Genomic DNA, 10,000 nt, shown 5'->3' with positions numbered 1-10,000 from the left:
AAAACTAAACGATTACAGTTCTTAGAAAGCTTCAGTTGATCAGAAACATTTGAAATAAGGCGAGAATTTACCAAAACAACAAGGTTAACTCCATACAGATCGATAATTCATCTAAGTAATAATGTAAATTGAGTCCTGACCGAACTTAAAATCCCTCTGCATGAGAGCAACGAATTCCAATTATTTGTTAAACAGGGAAGAAATTATTATTGATTATAAATATATTTAATATACTACATTTAACACCATCCTCTACAATAATAATAATAATAATAATAATAATAATAATAATAATACAATTCCCACTCAGACCACCTTTCAACAAGTCCCTTCCACCAGCGATGCCAGTTGTTACCTAATAAGGGCGTGCAACTGGGCTTCCTAGCAACTGCGAGGTGTGACACTCGATCGGTGGGCCGTTACGTCATAAAGAGACGATGACGTCACGACAACAATGACGTCACGCGAGATGTGTCATCGATGGCGTCATGGGATCCGCGCGCGCGTGTATGTGTGTGTTTGTCTGTCTGTGTGTCTCGGGCACACACACTGCTGCTGCTGCTGCTGTTCCTACCCCCCCCAAATATGGCAAGGTCGGAGGAGGAGGAGGAGGAGGAGGAGGAGTTACGTCTACCACTCACTATAAGATGTCTTCATTTTGCGATGCTTCTAGTCTCAGGCATGTATGCGCATGGATTTATTAATTTATTTATTTTCCTAATAATGAAATTATGCTTCGTTAGATGGTAATTTCAAAGTTTTTTTTTAAAGATAATATGGGTATATATATATATATATATATATATATATATATATATAATATATATATATATATATATATATAAACACACACACCACACACACATATATATATATATATATATATATATATATATAACATATATACATATATATATATATATATATATATATATATATATATATGTGTGTGTGTGTGTGTGTGTGTGTAATATTATTCATTATCTCAATTTACAGATTTAACAGAGGCCAACCTCAATAATTAAAACCACGCAAACTTTAATATAAAAACATAAAAACTCAAACATTGTGTGTACATGCATGCATGCATACATACAAACAACATAAATACACACACCTACACATACACACACACACAGATATAGTACATAAATTGTGGTTCCATAATTATATATATTCAATTATGAATGTATTTGATCATTGCGTTTCTCCACCATATAGCACAATAATTTAAACCAGGCAAACATTAATATATAAACATAAAAACACAAAACATTATGTCTACAAGCATGCATGCAGACAAACGCACAGCATAAATACACCCACCTACACACATATATACATAAATTGTGGTTTAATGCTTATATATTAAATTATGAATGTATTTGATCAATGCGTTTCTCCGTCATATAGCACAATTTAATCTCTGATGACAAAAACCCAACAATGACTTAATCATGAGAATTATTTTATTTTCATTTTTCACAGCAGGAATTCTGCAGTCAAGCAAAGGACGACAACCTAAGTGGCAAGCAAGGACTAAAAATAAAAAGCTATCGATTAATAATAATCACAACTGAACCAATCTACGAGATAAAAAAAAAATAAAAACTGTGAATCACTCTTCGTCTGAATCACACAGAAGTTCCTGCTCCCAGGTGTTGACCTCCACTCAACGAACCACGACCACCTTCGCGGAATTTCCCAAAAATCCTCCCATTTTATCAATTTCCTGGTCCTCCACGCCCCAACTATAACAACCCCCCCCCCCCACACCCCAAACACATTCTTTAATCTGTCCCTCAAACGCCTTCTTCTTCTTCTTCTCTCTCTTTCTATCTCTCTCCCACGAGATGGTGATTTGTCGTACCCTTAACCCTGAGGAATCCCCCAGGGTTAAGGGCAGCACACAGACACACACACACTCCACCGCTGGACCAGTTACCCGGTGATAGATGAGGGAGGGAGGGGGAGGGGGAGGGGGAGGAAGGTGGGAGGGGGAGGCAACGGTTGTGGGACACCTAAGTGATGTAAGTTGGGGAAGGTATTTACAGGCATTTGATCAAATTGGCTCTCTCTCTCTCTCTCTTCTCTCTCTCTCTCTCTCTCTCTCAATATAACACACACACACTGTGTATATATATATATATATATATATATATATATATATATATATATATATATATATATATATATGTATATATATATATTAAGCTGCGCAAGAAAACAGAACTTTTATAAAAACTTAATTTGCCCCCATTCCAAAACTGTTTTAGTGTTCAAATAAAAAAAAACATTTAATTACTATATTTATCAAATATGATATAGGCTACAATATCACAGTTATTTCTATGGCCACATCAACAACAATAATAATATCAATAGAATTTTTACCGTTACCTAAAAGTAATCTTGGTATTTGCTTAAAAGGCGGTAGAGACGCCATTACCGATGCTATTGTTTTATCATCTAAAATGCTAAGGCCATACACTAATTATCCTAACAGTCTGGTTTGAAGGACTGCGAGAGACTGACAGTCGAACTCCAGGATCTGCCGAGCCATGACACATTCTTTCGCCCCCTCAACCAAAACGTGTCCATATTTAGCAGTCTCTTATTATCTAAGCCCACGTTTTAAAACATTAAAATAATCATATCCATACGTGTACAGGGAGCGCTGTAGTTTATAACAGATACCCATTTAAGATGAACTTTAACGTTTTCTTTGCAGTAATTCAAGTTTTCTTTATATTCAATTCATGGGAAACTCGATGAATTCTAAAATTTACACCATTCTTAAATTAAATACAGTTAAGGGCAATTGAGGTGAATGTATACTTTGTTCAGACGTGAAAGTAAACATTTATCGAATCATGGAAAATTGCAACTTGATTTTTTTCTGCAAAAAAAAACCAGCTTCAGTCTTTTAATCTTTATTATTCTTGAATTGCATTAAACTATTGGGAACCCATCGTGAATACCTTTTTAGTGTCAGCGAATATCTCGTCAAGTGTAGATGAATTCAAGGCGAATCTCCGGTAGTGGTGGTAAAATTCTTTGGGTAAAATGTTATTATATTCATTGGCTATCTGATAATGTCGGGGAATTCTCGGATGCAGAAATAAGTTCGCTGTGAATAATTGCTTGAATCAACGAACTCCCAACGGAGTGTTGATGAAATTAAGGTGAAAATCTGCTAATGGTGATGATTTCCTGGTCTAAAATTGTAAATAGAGCGACAATCTGCTGGCGATAAAGAATACACAGCGATTCTTTACTAAGGATGAAACTGACGTGCACCTTGGAGGCGAAGGTAAACTTTTAGTATAGCAGGAGAATCCTTTGTTAGTATAAAATCTTCTTCCACGAGTGAGCTTCTGACAGCGAGGAAGAGCTTTTGATAGCAAATAACTAGGCGAGTCTTTTTGACGATTATCTATGTTGGAAATACAATCCTTTTCATATTTAGTGAATTCTTATAATTTACTGGTGACAATGTTTATTTCGGCATTTGTTTTACGTGATTTCAAAAATATATCGGATGATACTGGCATGACTTGCAAATATCTTTAAAATTGAGATGCTTTGTTTAAAGATTATCTAATAAAATGTTCGTATATTCCTTTGCAGATATGGTACCCTTTATGAACGTCTGCACATGATGGCGCAATTACTTCAGATAATTTTATTTTTTCATTTTTTTATTGTCGCTATAGGTCCGAATCTCTTCAGAAATAAGTTCTTCCTCGGTGAAATGCTACGATGCTTAGACCGCTGGGGCGAACCGATCAGACCACAAGGTAAGATCTTTATATTTATTTAACTGTTCATTTTATAGTATGCATTTCTCGTCATAGTGAAGACTCCTTTCACACAGCTGGCGATTTCGTGGGCTACCGGTGAACGCTGGTTTTGGGGTCTATATCAGTATTACTGTAGCCTCATCTTCAGTGTTAATATCGGTAGCTTCACAAAACACCTCCAAGTTTAGTAGACTCGCCTGGAGTTGCAACAAGGTGACAAGTGCCAATAAACGAACTGGGGTCATTCACGAGCAAGCTAAAGGAACGGGTTACTGGGCTACAGTGATTATTTGTTTGAAAATATTCACTGGACGTTCTGTAAAAATGAATCCCAATGTAAGAATAAAATAGAATGGGTTCCTTGAAGATTTTTCAGAAGCAGTGTGTGTTATTTTGAAGGCTTGTACAATATTACTTTAGAAGAAATGTGTGTTCTAAAATAACATATATGTATATATATATGAGCACGGACTTCCGTGGAAATGCAAAAGGATGCTGATGTAAAACAATAAATTGAAAAAAAAAAAAAATAAAAAACCTTAACTGACACTACATGTACAAATAAAAGTCCTGAGAACAATCTCAAAACCACTTAAACTAAAGCAGAGGTAAAGCAACTACTGTAATTTCTGGAAACTACAACGTCAGCCAGAAAAGCGGACTGTGATTTAAGCAGATGACCAACATATATCGTCAGCGGCCCCCAAAACCCCCAACTTCCCTAGGACGCCCCCCCCCCCCCCTTAGGATTGAAAGTATGAGATCTGAGGCGAAAAGGGAGCGTGATTTAGCCTCTCCTTGGCTTTGTCTGTAAGACTGAAGAGACAATTCCTTGAAGAGGTTTTGATGGCTTCTCCCGAAATACGTGCCAGAACGTTCATCCTTAGATCCGAACAGTGGAAAGGTGGTGAGGAAACGCTCCTTCGCCCTTCAAAAAAGCAAAGCAATTCTTCCTACTGACTTCCCAAGAGACCCCTTCTGGGTAATCGTACAAATGATCTACTGGATAAAGGGTAAGAAATCGTTTACTCGTATTTTTGTTGTTACATTAATCAAGGTAAATAATTTAGTAGTTGTGTTTTACCCAAACTCTAAGAGGACTTTTCTTGAGACATCTGCCCTCTTGTTACATATTCGCGATTTGTGGATTGTACTTAGAAGGTGGACATAAAACTTTGCTTCAGCAGAAATCTAATTTCCTTAAAAGTCTCAGTATTGAAAGAAGTATAAGGTAAGTATATACATGAGAGAGAGAGAGAGAGAGAGAGAGAGAGAGAGAGAGAGAGAGAGAGAGAGAGAGAGAGAGAATGTATAAAACTGCATAAAAACAAAATATACGAAGAAGTCGCAAGGAATATGTGTAGTGTGACATTCCCGTCAATTGTCCGATGAATGTAGTGGTTATTCATTTGTTTTCATAATTCCTTGAACGACTACAACTTCGAAGTAAATTCATGCTAAAGAAACATAAAATATTACCTACAAAATCTGTTAATCCGATATTGTACACTATCGATAAGCGTTAGTCCTGCAATTTCAACAATGAAATAAAAATAACCAAATCTTCCATTCTTAATGGCCTGATAATTGCGGTAAATTCCCTCGACATACCACTGTACTCTGACTAGAACTGGATTGCCGTATATAGCCGACTCTCTATTTTGCGTAAAATAAACACACGTTGATAATGAGTCTCCTATTCATTCTTCACAACAATTTAGCTCAAGGTGGTCTGGTTCAAAGATGTAAAGTAATATAGTACGTCTTTTCCTCCTCCTCGTCTAAATTCATCCGGCTCATACCGGTAAGTAAAATGAGTTAATAATAATGATTACATTTCTTTTCACCAAAATCACAGCGATGTTACAAGCGGAACGTAAAGAGCGCTCATCTGTTAAGGTAGTCTGGTTCAAACCAGAATGTAGTAGTTGTAGTAAGTTTCCTCCTATTTATTCGCAATTCCAGGAATCCCGACATTAACGAGGAGCCGATACAACGCCCTAGCCCCTATTTTACTACTACAACTACGTTGCTCTCGATCTATCCCAGGAGTAATTATTGACTATTCTTTCTTCGCCGTTCATAGTATGGTTGTGTTTATTTCAATCCAACTATTATTATTACTATTATCATTATAATAGAAACTATGATAAATATGTGGACTGAAAGTGATTGTAGCGATATGAGTTGAGGGAAGCCAATCTCCAACGGCATTACTTAAAAAAAAAAAAAAAAAAAAAACTTGAAACCAAGACAACTTTTAGCATGGTTTTCAAAGTTCTACGCTGATAACAGCTATTTTGTAATTATTTTTAAGTATCATTTACGTCAACAGATGGCATTATATATCATATCAAGTAATGTATCCGTTTCTCTGTCGTGTCTGTATCTCCTTTCCCACCGTTATCCCTACATAAAGGGGTCGGTTGCCTGATGCGCCTTCTCCTCCGCTGCATTCTATCGAAGGCATATCCTCCTCAACCAAATCTCTTCTCTCCATATCTTTCAACCAAACCTCTTCTCTCCATATCTTCCTTCACTTTATCCCGCCATCTAATTCTCTGTCTCCCCCTCGATCTTTTTCCTCTAACAGGTTCCTCCCAAACCCTCTTCACTCCCTCCTGGTCATCCATCCTTAACACATGCCCATACCACCTCAATCGTGACTCTCTTATGACCTCTGTCATCTTTACTAAGCCCGCCCGCCCTTCTCATTTAATCATTTTTTAATCTCTCAAGCAGCGATATTCCCATAATCTACTTAGCATGCTTAACTTCCTCTTTTCGTCTTAGAGCCCATGTTTCTGCTCCATACATTATAAACACCGGTCTTATCACTGTGCTATAGTTCTTCTTGACTTTTTAGCTTGATTGGCATTTTCTTATCACATACCACTCCACCTAAGTCTCTTTCAAAGCTCCTATTGGACAAAAACAATCTTAACGGACACTATACCTTGTGTTACAGGCCCCTTTGAAAAACAACCACCAATGTCCCCCTCTCCCCCCCGCCACTTCAACCCCCTCCACCCAAAAAATAAAAAATAAAAAAACACCAATCATTTCACTGGAAACGGGAAAAAACTACGACCGCGTCCTGGAGATGCGGGGTATCGATCCCCGTACCTCTCACATGCTAAGCGAGCGCTCTACCATTTGAGCTACATCCCCAACAGACGACGGTTCTGGAGGTGCCGGGGATCGAACCCGGGGCCTTTCACATGCAAAGCGAACGCTCTACCACTGAGCTACACCCCCTTAGGGAAGGAAGGTGATCCACATGACAAAATACTTGGCCCCGACAATAATTCCAATTTTGTTTGGAAACCGGTGTGAAAAGTAACGCTTACCGCCGCCTGGAAACTGGAGTGAAAAGTAATGCTTGACACTCGGAGGTCAGTGTGTTCCTGGTTACACTAAAACTAAAAACATTAACGGGATGTTGCAGTACGTATTGCATTACCACGGTTGAGTTGAGTTGAATATAGAATGAAGGCCAAAGGCCATGCACTGGGACCTATGAGGTCATTCAGCGCTCAAATGGAAATCGACAGTGAAAGGTTTGAAAACTGTAACAGGAGGAAAACCTCAAAGCAGTTGCACTATGAATCGAGTGTTAGGAGAGGGTGGAGAGTAAGATGGAAGAGAGAGAATATGAAAGGAGGTACAGTAAATGGAGGAAAACCTCAAAGCAGTTGCACTATGAATCGAGTGTTAGGAGACGGTGGAGAGTAAGATGGAAGAGAGAGAATATGAAAGGAGGCACAGTAAAAGGTACGGAGAGTTGTTGCAGCTAGGGGCCGAAGGCACGCTGCAAAAAAACCTTAAGTAATGCCTACAGTGCACCGCATGAGGTCCACTGACAGCACTACCCCCCTACGGCGAATTCTGGAAACTGGAAGGAAAATTAACCCTTACCGCCTATGCACTAAGACAGGTGTGTTACACTCAGGTCAGTGTGTTCCTGGTTACTCTATAACTAAATATATCAACAGGATGTTGCAGTACGTACTGCAATAACCAACCGATACCACGATACAGAAGATCCAGGAAGCCCCTTTGTATCAACATCAATATTATGTCAGAACAGAAAATATATGACTGTATAGTTAGGAAAAATAGTTTATTTTTTTAAATTGTGATATTTTTGTGTGAATGTTAAAAAATGCAAGATTGGCAAAAAATCTTAATCTAGTCACAGGTTTTTCGATAGCTTTAGGGATATTCTGTCTTTCATTTTCTTCAGTAGAATGACACTGTAAAAGCGTCTGCAGACAACTACATTCTTATTCTCTAGTTACGATGCAGAAGTTTTGATATCTGATATGGAATGGAAAATGTGATTTTGGCATAAAGCCAAGCACTGGGACCCATAGAGTCATTCAGCGCTATAGTGACAATGAATAAAAATGGAAATATAAATAATGAGTTCAATGGAAATGACATAAATAATGAATCTAAAATAGATACCCAGATGATGATATCCGATATGGAATACCTCTTATGATTCTTCGGATGTCTCTCTGCGCAGATGTGTAGCTATACACAACAAACGTGCTGCTGGCCCATCCAGGCGCCTTTGGTGGAGTGGGACCAGATGAAGTCTAAAACACGATATTTTGGTCAATCTAGAGGATTTCCATATCAACATCCCCTGGACTGCGTGTGCATTTCCACCTGTTGACTTGACTTCTTGAATCAGCGATGAATTCGTTGATGGGGAAGGCAGAATGGTAGTGTTCCCTTAAGACAAGCAGAAAATGATGAAGCAAACGATGGCATTATTCAGTGGCTGATAAAAATAACGCTATTTTTACTCGTCAGGATATACACACACATTACGTGCAAGTTAATACCATCTGTGCAAGGCTGTATCCCAATTAGGTCAAATTGCCCATAGAATTCCTGAAAAAAAAACGAATACTTTTCACATTGAAACAATACAGTCTTATGCATGGTTTAAACTTTAAAGAATCCTCTGCACGGCGTTGTTCTAACGAAAGCAGAGCATAAGCTTAACCAGTCCATAAATTAAACTAGGGAGAAATACGCTGGAAGCCTTGGTTTCATTCACGGATGTTATCCTGGCATATCCCCCGACCCTTAATACACAGTAATTAAGTTCTTGGAACCGACGAAAGAATATGTTATTTGCTGATTATTATTAAATATTTTTGTTCGAAACTTTCCCTTAAATACAAAATAATAATAATGAAAATAATAATATAATAATATAATAATAATAATAAATAAATAATAACTAATAATATACCATGGGACACCAGAGTTGAAGAGAAGAAAAGGATAAAATGGATAAGTATCGAGACCTGAAAATAGAAATAAGAAGGATATTGGATATGCCAGTGGAAATTGTACCCATAATCATAGGAACACTAGGCACGATTCCAAGATCCCTGAAAAGGAATCTGGAAAAACTAGAGGCTGAAGTAGCTCCAGGACTCATGCAGAAGAGTGTGATCCTCGAAACGGCGCACATAGTAAGAAAAGTGATGGACTCCTAAGGAGGTAGGATGCCACCCGGAACCCCCCCTAAGACTATAAATGCCACCCAGTCCAAACTGGAGGACTGCAATAGAATAATAATAATAATAATAATAATAATAATAATAATAATAATAATAATAATAATAATAATAATAATAATAATAACAACAACAACAACAATCTGAAGAATGTATATTTTGGAAGAATACCCCTTTTAAACAAATTCTGTTGAATAAAATGGCAGAAATTCGCTGAATTCGGCCATTTTATTCAACAGAATAATAATAATAATAATCATATTTAGTGAGAATTATACACCTACAAATGTAAGTGAATGCATTACCATTCTACCCGTACCCGTGTTTTGGAAATGTCACTGAAAGTCACGTCTATTATGGGTTTTTTCCCTTCAAGACTACGAAATTGAGTGGATATGATGTGGTGAAAGCTGGGTCAGATGGATTGCAGAGCAACATTGTATGTTCTCTTACGAGTCCAAACCCGTTTATAACAAATTTCGACTGTCTCGCGTTTCACTGTAACACAAATAACCAAAATGGATTGACGTAACAGTGTATACAATGGAGGAGGCCCGAAATTATTCAAGTAAACAATGTTATCAAAGTCTGGTGAATAAAGATATAAAGACAGAACGAAAAAGTAATTTAATCTAACACCCGATTTGATAATAC

General features: G+C 37.5%; 1 long non-coding RNA gene and 2 other non-coding genes across 3 annotated transcripts in view; all 3 read right to left on the bottom strand.

Moving 5' to 3' along the window:
- The window catches only part of LOC135200020 (uncharacterized), a 178,230-nt gene that overhangs the window by 55,034 nt on the left and 113,196 nt on the right, over positions 1–10,000 (bottom strand). The gene's annotated exons all lie outside the window — the stretch shown is intronic.
- Trnaa-agc (transfer RNA alanine (anticodon AGC)) lies at positions 6,902–6,974 on the bottom strand. The gene has a single exon. It is a non-coding gene; the product is annotated as a tRNA-Ala (tRNA).
- On the bottom strand, positions 6,990–7,061 carry Trnaa-ugc (transfer RNA alanine (anticodon UGC)). Its single transcript has one exon. It is a non-coding gene; the product is annotated as a tRNA-Ala (tRNA).

Source organism: Macrobrachium nipponense, chromosome 26, assembly GCF_015104395.2.
Source record: "Macrobrachium nipponense isolate FS-2020 chromosome 26, ASM1510439v2, whole genome shotgun sequence".
Taxonomy (NCBI): domain Eukaryota; kingdom Metazoa; phylum Arthropoda; class Malacostraca; order Decapoda; family Palaemonidae; genus Macrobrachium; species Macrobrachium nipponense.
This window is presented reverse-complemented; position numbering and strand designations above follow the sequence as displayed.